The sequence below is a fragment of the Callithrix jacchus genome, chromosome 12, assembly GCF_049354715.1.
Source record: "Callithrix jacchus isolate 240 chromosome 12, calJac240_pri, whole genome shotgun sequence".
Classification (NCBI taxonomy): Eukaryota; Metazoa; Chordata; class Mammalia; order Primates; family Cebidae; genus Callithrix; species Callithrix jacchus.
Window position 1 is genome coordinate 45,620,229 of NC_133513.1, and position 12,674 is coordinate 45,632,902.

Here is a 12,674-nt window from a genome sequence, read left to right on the forward strand (position 1 = left end):
TTCTGTGAGCTAAAAGAACTTCTGTGTCTAAATCAATGCAAAGAAACTAAGAACCTTGAAAAACGATTTGAAAAAAAATTCGAGGAAATGATAACAAGAATGGACGACTTAGAGAGGAATATGAATGAATTGAAGGAGCTGAAAAACACAACACGAGAACTTCGCTAAGCATGCACAAGTTTCAACAGCCAAATTGACCAAGCAGAAGAAAGAATATCAGAAGTCAAAGATCAACTCAATGAAATTAAATGAGAAACCAAGATTACAGAAAAAAGTGCAAAAAGGAATGAGCAAAGTCTCCAAGAAATGTGGGACTATGTGAAGAGACCTAACCTACGTTTGATAGGTGTACCAGAATGTGACAAAGAGAATGAATCCGAGCTGAAAAATACTCTTCAGGATATTATCCGGGAAAATTTCCCCAACCTAGCAAGGCAGGCCAATATTAAAGTCCAGGAAATACAGAGAACACCACAAAGATATTCCACAAGAAGAGCAACCCCAAGGCACATAATTCTCAGATTCACCAGGGTTGAAGTGTAGGAGAAAATACTAAGGGCAGCCAGAGAGAAAGGTCGGGTCACCCACAAAAGGAAGCCCATCAGACTCACAGCAGATCTCTCGGCAGAAACTCTACAAGCCAGAAGAGAGTGGGGGCCAATATTCAACATTCTTAAAGAAAAGAACTTTCAACCCAGAATTTCATATCCAGCCAAACTGAGCTTCCTAAGTGAAGGAAAAATAAAATCCTTTGCAAACAAGCAGGTATTCAGAGATTTTGTCACCACCAGGCCTGCTTTACAAGAGCTCTTGAAAGAGGCACTATACATAGAAAGGAACACCGAGTACCAGCCATTCTAAAAACATCAAATGCTAAAGAGCATCAACAAAAAGAAGAATCTGCATCAACTAATGGGCAAAACAATCAGCTAGCATCAAAATGGCAGTATCAAATTCACACATAACAATATTAACCCTAAATGTAAATGGGCTAAGTTCACGAATCAAAAGACACAGACTGGCAAAATGGATAAAAATCCAAAACCCATCGGTGTGCTGTATCCAGGAAACCCATCTCACATGCAAGGATACACAAAGGCTCAAAATAAAGGGATGGCGGAATATTTACCAAGCAAATGGAGAGCAAAAACAAGCAGGAGTTGCAATTCCTGTCTCTGTTAAATAGACTTTAAAGCAACAAGATAAAAAGAGACAAAGAAGGTCATTACATAATGGTAAAAGGATCGATATAACAAGAAGAGCTAACAATCCTAAATATATATGGACCCAATACAGGAGCACCCAGATATATAAGGCAAGTTCTTAACAACTTACAAAGAGACCTAGACTCCCACACAATAATAGTGGGAGACTTTAACACTCCACTGTCAATATTAGACAGATCAACCAGACAGAAAATCAACAAGGATAGCCAGGGCTTGAACTCAGACCTGGAGCAAGCAAACCTGATAGACATTTACAGAACTCTCCACCCCAAAACCACAGAATATACATTCTTCTCAGCACCACATCACACCTACTCTAAAATTGACCGCATAATTGGAAGTAAAGCACTCCTCAGCAAATGCAAAACAACTGAAATCATAACAAACTGTCTCTCAGACCATAGTGCAATCAAGTTAGAACTCAGAATTCAAAAACCAACCCAGAACCGCACAGCTTTATGGAAACTGAATTACTGGCTCTTGAATGTCGATTGGATGAACAATGAAATGAAGGCAGAAATAAAGAAGTTCTTCGAAACCAACGAGAACGAAGACACAACATACCAGAATCTCTGGGACACGTTTAAAGCAGTCTCTAGAGAAAAATATATAGGAATAAGTGCCCACATGAGAAGAGTGGAGAGATCCAAAATTGACACCCTATCGTCAAAATTGAAAGAGCTAGAGGAGCAAGATCAAAAAAACTCAAAACCTAGCAGAAGACATGAAATAACTAAGATCAGAGCAGAACTGAAGGAGATAGAGACACGAAAAACCCTTCAAAAAAATCAATAAATCCAAGAGCTGGTTTTTTGAAAAGATCAACAAGATAGACCACTAGCCAGACTGATAAAAAAGAAAAGAGAGAACAACCAAATAGATGCAATAAAAAACGATAAAGGGGAAATCACCACAGATTCCACAGAAATTCAAACCATCATCAGAGAATACTACAAACAACTCTATGGACATAAACTAGTAAACCTGGAAGAAATGGATAAATTCCTGGACATCTGTGTCCTCCCAAATCTAAACCAGGAGGAAGCCGAAACTATGAATAGACCAATAACAAGGTCTGAAGTCGAGGAAGAAATTAAGAGCCTACCACACAAAAAAAAGCCCAGGTCCAGATGGGTTCACAGCTGAATTCTACCAGACACACAAAGAGGAGCTGGTACCACTCCTTCTGAAACTATTCCATATAATCCAAAAAGAGGGAATCCTTCCCAAATCATTTTATGAGACCAACATCATCCTAATACAAAAACCAGGCAGAGACTCAACAAGAAAAGAAAACTTCAGGCCAATATCCATGATGAACATAGATGCAAAAATCTTCAATAAAATACTGGCAAACTGATTGCAACAGCACATCAAAAAACTTATCCATCATGATCAAGTAGGATTCATCCTGGGGATGCAAGCCTGGTTCAACATACACAAGTCTATAAATGCAATTCACCACATAAACAGAACCAAAAACAAAAACCACATGATTATCTCAATTGATGCAGAGAAGGCATTTGACAAAATTCAACAGCTCTTTATGCTAAAAACCCTCAATAAACTCGGTATCGATGGAACGTATCTCAAAGTAATAAACGCTATTTACGACAAACCAACAGCCAATATCATACTGAATAAACAAAAACTGAAAGCATTCCCTTTGAAATCCGGCACTAGACAAGGATGCCCTCTGTCACCACTCCTATTCAATATAGTACTGGAAGTTCTAGCCAGAGCAATCAGGCAAGAAAAAGAAATAAAGGGTATTCAAATAGGAAAGGAGGAAGCCAAATTGTCTCTATTTGCAGATGACATAATAGCATATCTAGAAGACCCCATCACCCCAGCCCAAAAACTCCTGAAACTGATAAGCAACTTCAGCAAAGTCTCAGGATATAAAATCAATGTGCAAAAATCGCAAGCATTCCTCTACACCAATAACAGACTTAAAGAGAGCCAAATCAAGAACAAACTGCCATTCACAATTGCTACAAAAACAATAAAATACCTAGGAATACAACTTACAAAGAACGTAAGGGACCTCTTCAAGGAAAACTACAAACCACTTCTCAACGAAATCAGAGAGGACACAAACAGATGGAGAAACATTCCACGTTCATGGTTAGGAAGAATCAATATCATGAAAATGGCTATACTGCCCGAAGTAATTTACAGAATCAATGCTATCCCCATCAAGCTACCACTGACTTTCTTCACAGAACTGGAAAAATCCACCATGAACTTCATATGGAACCAAAAGAGAGCCCGCATAGCCAAGTCAATTCTAAGCAAAAAGAACACAGCAGGAGGCATCACACTACAGAACTTCAAACTATACTACAAGGCTACAGTAATCAAAACAGCCTGGTCCTGGTACCGAAACAGAGATATAGACAAATGGAACAGAACAAAGGCATTGGAGGCAACACAACACATCTACAACCATACAATCTTTGATAAACCTGACAAAAACAAGCAATGGGAAAAGGATTCCCTGTTTAATAAATGGTGTTGGGAAAACTGGCTAGCCATGTGCAGAAAGCAGAAACTGGACCCCTTCCTGACACCTTACACTAAAATTAACTCCAGATGCATTAAAGACTTAAACATAAGACCTGGCACCATAAAAACCCTAGAAGAATATCTAGGCAAAACCATTCAGGACATAGGAGTAGGCAAGGACTTCATGAACAAAACACCAAAAGCATTGGCAACAAAAGCCAAAATAGACAAATGGGACCTTATCAAACTCCACAGCTTCTGCACATCAAAAGAAACAGTCACTAGAGTGAATCAGCAACCAACAGAATGGGAAAAAATTTTTGCAGTTTACCCATCTGACAAAGGGCTGATATCCAGAATTTACAAAGAACTCAAACAGATTTACAGGAAAAAAACAAACAAACCTATCCAAAAATGGGCAAAGGATATGAACAGACACTTTACAAAAGAAGACATACATGAGGCCAACAAACATATGAAAAAATGCTCATCATCACTGGTCATTAGAGATATGCAAATCAAAACCACACTGAGATACCATCTCACGCCAGTTAGAATGGCAATCATTAAAAAATCTGGAGATGACAGATGCTAGAGAGGATGTGGAGAAATAGGAACACTTTTACACTGCTGGTGGGAGTGTAAATTAGTTCAACCATTGTGGAAGACAGTGTGGCAATTCCTCAAGGCCTTAGAAATAGAAATTCCATTTGACCCAGCAATCCCATTACTGGGTATATATACAAAGGACTATAAATCGTTCTACTATAAAGACACATGCACACGTATGTTCATTGCAGCACTGTTTACAATAGCAAAGACCTGGAACCAACCCACATGCCCATCGATGATAGACCGGACTGGGAAAATGTGGCACATATACACCCTGGAATACTATGCAGCAATCAAAAACGATGAGTTCGCATCCTTTGTAGGGACATGGTCAAATCTGGAGAACATCATTCTCAGCAAACTGACACAAGAACAGAAAATGAAATACCACATATTCTCACTCATAGGCGGGTGAGGAAAAATGAGAACACATGGACACAGGGAAGGGAGTACTACACATCGGGGTCTATTGGGGGAAATGGGGAGGGACAGCGTGGTGGGAGCTGGGGAGGGATAGCCTGGGGAGAAATGCCAAATGTGGGTGAAGGGCAGGAAGGCAGCAAAACACACTGCCATGTGTGTACCTATGCAACTATTTTGCATGTTCTGTACATGTACCCCAAAACCTAAAATGCAATAAAAAAAAGAAGTGTATATCCAAACTCATCAAACTGCATACATTAAATAGGTACAGTTTTTGAATATAAATTACACCTCAATAAAGCTGTTTTTAAAAAACAGAAAAAAAAGAATTACGTGTCCAAAGCTTGGAAATATTACACAAAAATTGTCACACTAGAGAATGAAAGGAAAACGTAAATGTGATAAAATACAGCTTTTTTTATTAAAAAGTATTTAGAAAGAAAAAAATGAGACACTTAAGTGCTTCAAGAAAGTATATAAAAATGGCCAATAAACATTAAAATGTACTCAATTTTATTAGTCATTAAGAAATTATGTATTAAAGCCACAGTGAAATGTCATTTTATACCCATGGAGACTGTCTAAACTTAAAAAGGTTGGCAATACTAAGCATTGTTCAGTATAGCTATTGGAACTCTCATATATGTTAAATAAAATATGGTTCAATAGGTAAGATTCACACTGATATGGTTTGGGTCTGTGTCCTCACCTAAATCTCATGTTGAATTGTAATCCTCAGTGTTGATGAGGGGCCTAGTGGGAGGTGATTGATGAAGGCGAACTCCCGCTAGCTGTTCTTAGGATAGTGAGTGAGTTCTCATTGGTTGTTTGAAAGTGTGTAGCACCACCCCCCTCACTTTCTCCCTTCCTCCTTCTCCTTCCATGTAGATATGCCTGCTTCCCTTTCGCTTCCGCCATGACTGTAAGTTTCCTAAGGCCTCTCCAGCCATGCTTCCTATATAGCCTGTGGAAATGTGAGTCAATTAAACCTATTTTCTTCATTAAGTACCCAGTCTCAGGTATTTCTTTTTTCTTTTTTTTTTTTTTTTTTTTTTTACAGAGTCTTGCTCTGTCGCCAGGCTGCAGTGCAGTGGCCTGATCTCGGCTCACCGCAACCTCTGCCTCCTGGGTTCAAGTGATTCTTCCGCCTCAGCCTCCCGAGTAGCTGGGACTACAGGCGCGTGCCGCCACACTGGCTAATTTTTGTATTTTTAGTAGAGGCAGTGTTTCATCATGGCCAGGATGGTCTCGATCTCTTGACCTTGTGATCCGCCCTCCTCGGCCTCCCAAAGTTCAGGTATTTCTTTTTACAATGCAAGAATGGACTGATACACACACAATGGAATACCACTTGATTTTTTAAAAAGAATGAAGTATTTACATGTGCCTGCACAGAAAGAATTCCAATTCATGTTTTTTGAATGATTAGAGTAAAAGGACAAATAGTATATTCCTTACATGTATTAAAAATGGAAAGGGTACAAATGTATAAATATTTACATATATTAATGCACTATAATTATTTTTTGTGGTTTATAGGAGAGATTTATTTGAAGAAATATTACAACATATAAAAACTACATAAAGTCTTAATTCCACTCATACAGTAGATTTGATATAATGCATAATAAAAACCTTTTAAAATCCAGAACGCACAAAGTACTGCACAATTTGATTACTAAATCATTAGCTGATAAGCAAACCTCACACAACAGCTTCATGGCAGCCAAGGCCACAAACACCATGTACCACACATGTGAACGGACGGATGGACCTGTTAAAACACAACATCAGTGCATGTTGGGGATTCCTGGTGCCAGAAACATGGGTGACGGGAGGGCAACACTAGTCCTTAGCAGCTTCCTTCTCCTTTATTTTAGCTGAGACACTCTCTCGGGCTTTGGCCAACACACAGAGCTTGATCTCCAAGCAGATGGCTTTGGCCAGGGAGGCGGCCCGGCATTGCCCATCTGCCGGTGCTTGTCCAGGATATTGCCAAAGAGCCGGTAGGCGTCGGGGAAGCCCTGGGAGCAGGCACACTCCCGCACACTCACCACACGGTGTTGCTCGGGGTGGAGCACGTGGCCCTGCTTGCCCATGGGCTCGGGGTTGGTGACGGTTATGCTGAAGAAGCCGTCCCACTTGAGCCTTCAGTAGAGGCCAGCCCTGTGGTTTTGCAGGTTCCCAGTGTGGGGCAGGCACCAGGGGATGAGGGTGTTGAACTACCTAGCTGCAGGGTCACAGGCTTTGCTGGCTTCCACACAGGAGCAGACCCCATGGAGGGCCCTGGAGCTGCCACGACCGTTCTTCCTGTCTTGGTGGGTGTACCGCAGCTTCCGGGCCATGGTGCCGTCCGAGCCGCACTTCAATGTTGGGCAGATCTCGCCATTGGTGGGCGGCCACCAATGCACTCATGTCCTTACAGATGTGGTCCTTGAGGATGGGCTGGTACTGTATGCCCCAGAGCTGCCTTTAGAACCAGGACTGAGGCTCCCCATTGCAGGAGATCTCCAGCGCCGAGGCTCCGTTACGCACCTCCAGCAGGTCAGACATGGTGTCTCGCACCGTGATGGTCCGGAAAGGACCCAAGCTCAACCTGTTTATGTTGCTCACGAATTTCTTGTAGTCCACCACCACGCTCAGCTGGCAGGCCCGGGGTGCAAACACTTGCAGTGGCTCCAGAAACAGGGGAAGCTTCTCTCAGGGACTGCGGCCAAGATGATGGCCCGCCTCCGCGTCTGGGCCACGCGGTACTGACCTGCCTGCAGCACGCCAAAGGTGCACTGATAGCCCATGCGGACCAGGCAAAGGAGGGTGAGCTTCAGAACCATGGAGCGCTTGAAGGAGACAAAGTTCCTGACGTTCTCCAGGAGGAAGAACCAGGGCCGGTAGTAGTCACAGTAGCTGAGGGAGGAGACCACCAGGGAGTTTTTTTTGTTTGTTTTTTTTTTTTATTGCATTTTAGGTTTTGGGGTGCATGTGCAGAGCATGCAATACAGTTGCATAGGTACACACATGGCAGTGTTTTATTTGCTTTCTCCCCTTCACCCACATTTGGCATTTCTCCCCAGGCTATCCCTCCCCACCACCCCCTCCCGCTGGCCCTCCCCTTTTCCCCCCAGTAGACCCCAGTGTTTAGTACTCCCCTCTCTGTGTCCAGGGAGTTTTTGAACTTGGAGTAGGTGAGCGAGTTGAAGCGGTTCATGCCGCTCAGGGCGGCCCGCCACAGAGCATCTCCACGTCTCCCTACTGGGGCAGCCGCTGGCCGAGGGAGTTGGTGGTCTCCCCAGCCATGACCAGCTTCAGCAGGACGTTGCAGTCCTCTGTGAACACGGTGGAGCCAGGGTTGTTCAGCTGGAACGCCTGGGCTGCAGGGTCCCACATCTCCTGGCCCACAAAGTCTCAGAGATGCCTGCTTGGCGGAATCCCTCGGACAACCCCCCGCAGCCAAAAAACACGTCCAGGGTCCGCAACTTGGGCAGCTTGATCTCAGTCTCCGGCTGGCTCAGCTCACAGGCTTGGGACTCGGGCTTGCCCTTCCCTTTTCCCTTGCCCTTCCCTTTGTTTCCAGGGCTACGAGCATGGTTGGGAGGATCTTCAAAGCTTTTGCTCCTCGCATTACAGGCCTCAAGGAAGTAGAAGCGGTCGGGGCCGCCCATGGAGTACTCCTGGACGCACAGGGGCAGGTCCTCCCAGTACTCCACGGTGCAGCGGCCCTGCACGGCCTCCTCATCGTTCCAGTAGAGCAGGTTGACGTCTGCATGGCAGCTCGCCAGCGTTGACTTGTGCATGTTCTCGGGCCTGTAGAACTTGTTGAGCCTGATTCTGATGTCAGTCTCGTTGCGCCTGCCATTGCTCTTCTTGAGACAGAAGATCTCTTTGATCCAGCCGATTCGGTATGGCTCAGGGACGTCCAGGTCGCTGCCTTTGATGTAGTCGGAGTACTTCCGGTAGTGCTCTGGGTACAGGTCCTCATCCACGGGCTCCTTCCGTGGGCGTTTCAGGGCTCTTGATGTTGAATGTGAAGGCCTCAGGGGGCAGATATACGCCGTCACCGACTCGGTACAAGATGCTGTTCTTGGTGGCTGAGTAGTAGAGGACCCGGCTGTCCAGGTCCTCGAGCTGCTCCAGGACCCTGGGGATTTCTTTTTGCCTCACCTCAGCCAGACAAGCACAGCTAGCACAGAACTTGAACTTGTTGTCCTCCGTTGGCTGGGTTTTCGGAGGGCACTCAAATCTCGCATAGTCTTGGTCATACCATAGCTGGTAGAAGTACGTCTTCCCATCATTCCCCTCCAGCAGGGACTCGGGATCCATGCCTCCCTCCATGGCCCAGTTCTCAGAGGGGGCCTTGTAGATGACCCTCACTTTGCTGTGGATGTATGAAAGCTGCATGTCCTCACATTCGTCCACCAGGAACAGCTCCAGAGGGTCTGATGTGGCCCCAAGGACCGTGTCTGTCCTAGCACAGAACCAGTGGGCATGAAACATCTGCCCATTGCTGTTGTCCTCCCACAGCGCCGTGACCCTTGCCAGATACTGCGGTTTTGATGAATCATCTGGAATAAAAGAGACACAGTCCCCCACTTCCAGGGTTTCCACATCAAGGCACACCTTCTTATAGTAAATCTTCTTCCTGTCAGTCTTGACGGCTTCTCCAACCCGAGAGATGCAATTCTTGTTCTTTTTCTTCCCTGGTGCATTTTTTTGGGTGATGGTATCTCTGGGATGTTATCATTGACTTCCTCATCATCATCTGCCTCCTTCATGGCCATATTGGGACACCTCCGCTCTTGGCAAGCCTGCTTGCTCTGTCCACTGCCACCAAATTTAACCATGTCCTTGCAGGCTTTACACTTCCCACACTCAGGCTGCTGACACACCTCGCAGTCACCACACCACTGGCGCTTAAAGGCATTCTCCTTGTCTTCTGTCATCCTTTTCAGTTTGCTTTCTTTTTGGAAATATACAGAGAAAGTGTTAGTAGTGGCTACTTTTACGGAATAGTACTGAAAATAAAAGAAGGCTTTTACCTTTTATAGTGTTAAATTTACTGTGTGTATTTATTTATAGTGATTTATGTATATAAACCACACTCATATACACAATATATATATACACAAACACATGCACACTTTTATCCAGACATTTCTTGCTTTAATGCCTAAACTTTTTAAAAAGATTTCTATATGCTTTTTAAATTTCAGCAGACATTTATAAAAAGTAATGACTTGGGTTTTGGAATTTTGATCTAATGTCCTAGTTCTGGCAATGATTAGATAATAGTCCAATCTACCTCTGAGGACAGGCTTAACTCAGTGCAATAAAACATTTCCTCCCATTTGGGAGTTTAGCCCTGCTGTAAGCATATAATCAAACTACCTGCAGAGTGGAGAGTCAAAGCAGGAGTCTGGTTCTGTGGGAATGAACTCTGGGCATCTGAGGTCTGTTCGAGCAATTCACACACTACTCATCTTATAATGAAGAGGTGAACCGGAGACTACAGGTCATTGCTCAACCACCTAACACTTCTCTTGTTTTGCTTTTAGTCTTTTTCCTGATGCATCCCAGTCCTTCCTGGTTCCTGGTTCTGAGTTCACTTTATCTTTCTCTCTGCTTTCTCCTGAGTTTTACAATTTTAATAAAGTCTTGTTTTTCAGCTTGTCCTTCCTTAAGTACTTTGGTTCATTCTACTTTTAGCTGCATTTTGTGGGTAACCATCTCTACTCATTAGGATCCATTTACATTTTATAGTATTTACATTTGGCCATCACCAAGCCAAGCTGTACAGACAAGGGCGTTTTGGTTCTGGTTATGTTCAGACAAAAACTTGCTGCATCTTAGACCACAGCAATCCCTAGTCTGCTCACAGGAGTGCCTTGAGTAAAGGAATCCAGGAACCTAGCATTTGAAGCCAGTTGAACGGACACAAGAAATAGCGGCTGTTGATTAATTCTACCATCCATATTTTCATCCATTATATTACTTGGTAAAAAAAGAAAGAAAATTTTCTTAATTTATACATGGCACAATGGTATTCCTTGATAATTGAAGAGACTCATTTTAAAAGTACTGTTATGATGAATTCAAGGACTCATTTTAAAAGTACTGTTATGATGAATTCAAGTGAATGTGATTTGGTGACTGGATACAAGGAAATTATACAAAGGTCACCATACCAGTTTGTCGTCATCGTACTGCTTGCTGTTTTTCCTGTAGCAGTCAGAATTCTTAAATGTAAACAATTAAGTCAAGCTATTTTAAACAGAAATAAAATGTGTTAAGTGATATGAAAACTCTGGCAGGACCAGAAAATCAGGCCTGGCATTTCATCAGAGAAAGCTCCCAAATTACTCCACAGAACTGCAACAGTGGAGTCACCATTCCCATCTTCCCTGGGCACAGACACTGAGGCTTGCCTCATCAACCCAATGGAGGTAAAGCACTGTATGTCACAATGAGAAAATCTGCCTCTGCAGCCTTCACGTATCGGCCTCAAACCATGCCAGAATGCTTCAGTGCGTCTTTCTATGTTGTTAGCTCCTGAATCCAAGTCTGGAAAATCATAACTAAGTGGCAAAGCCAGAGTCAAATACCTAAGTTTCAGCTACAAGGGAAGCTAGGATATTTCCATAGAGTAGAAAGTCTTTACCGCTCACCAAGATACATAAAGTGTGAAATTCCTCAAGCTTCCTGTGCATCTGGATGGCCAAAGAGAATGAGAAATGTCTATTGTAGTTCACTTCTTTAACTGTCCAACAGCATATGACCTTCTTCTGTATTTAATCTTCCCAATCACAGCAATAATGGTCTCATCTGAAATCATAAAACTATTTTCCCCAGAAAAATGTACCCATGCTCCCTGAAACAAAGCCTCATTGGCTTTTTCATCCAGCTCCATATCTAGACTCACTGTGTAACACCCAATCCTCTTCTAGTTCTATATATTGGTATTCTACATACAATACCCTACATAAAATTATATCAAAAAAGTAGAGGGATAAAGAATATAATTAAAACATATTATATGTATGACACACCAAGGAAAAAATGCCCGTATTTAAACTTCCAAGTAATAACATGCTTCTACCTAATGTCATGCAACTAGTACAGAAGTGTACTAACTGTCTCCCCAAAAAGGGAAGGCCCGGAGCCCCATAAGTTACTGTGTCCATGTTTGAGTGATACTTTTTTTTTTTTTGAAACGGAGTTTACTCTTGTTACCCAGGCTGGAGTGCAATGGCGCGATCTCGGCTCACCGCAACCTCCGCCTCCTGGGTTCAGGCAATTCTTCTGCCTCAGCCTCCTGAGTAGCTGGGATTACAGGCACGTGCCACCAGCCCAGCTAATTTTTTGTATTTTTAGTAGAGACGGGGTTTCACCATGTTGACCAGGATGGTCTCGATCTCTTGACCTCATGATCCACCCACCTCAGCCTCCCAAAGTGCTGGGATTACAGGCGTGAGCCACCACACCCTGCTGTTTGAGTGATACTTACTCTTCATGTTATTTAATTACAATTCTATTTTGCTCTCCTGGGTAGCCTAAGTTATATTATAAGGTTAACTCCAACACACATAATATAAACCAGTAGTGGGGCGGGGAGAAGAAAAGGGAAATTAATTAATATATAAAAATATATGCATATCAAGATGAGAAAGAATATGTATAGACATCACAATCTGCAATTCTTCACCTAGATATGAGGCTACATTTAGTGATTAAAATTTTTCATTACCATCCCATAATCTTTTTGTCTTCACCATCCTGACCATGTTGTTGTTTTTTTCCTAGGTGTTTCCCAGGCTGGCTTAATCCTGTTCAGTAGTATTCGGCAAGTGTCAGATAACACTTGCTGGAAAAGAAGCCCCCAGTGTGAGGCTGAGCAGGTAGGATGTGGGCGAC

General features: G+C 43.1%; 1 pseudogene; it reads right to left on the minus strand.

Moving 5' to 3' along the window:
* Positions 1–6,592: 6,592 nt before the first annotated feature.
* On the minus strand, positions 6,593–9,746 carry LOC100412404 (DNA (cytosine-5)-methyltransferase 1-like; annotated as a pseudogene).
* Between the last annotated feature and the right edge of the window lie 2,928 nt (positions 9,747–12,674).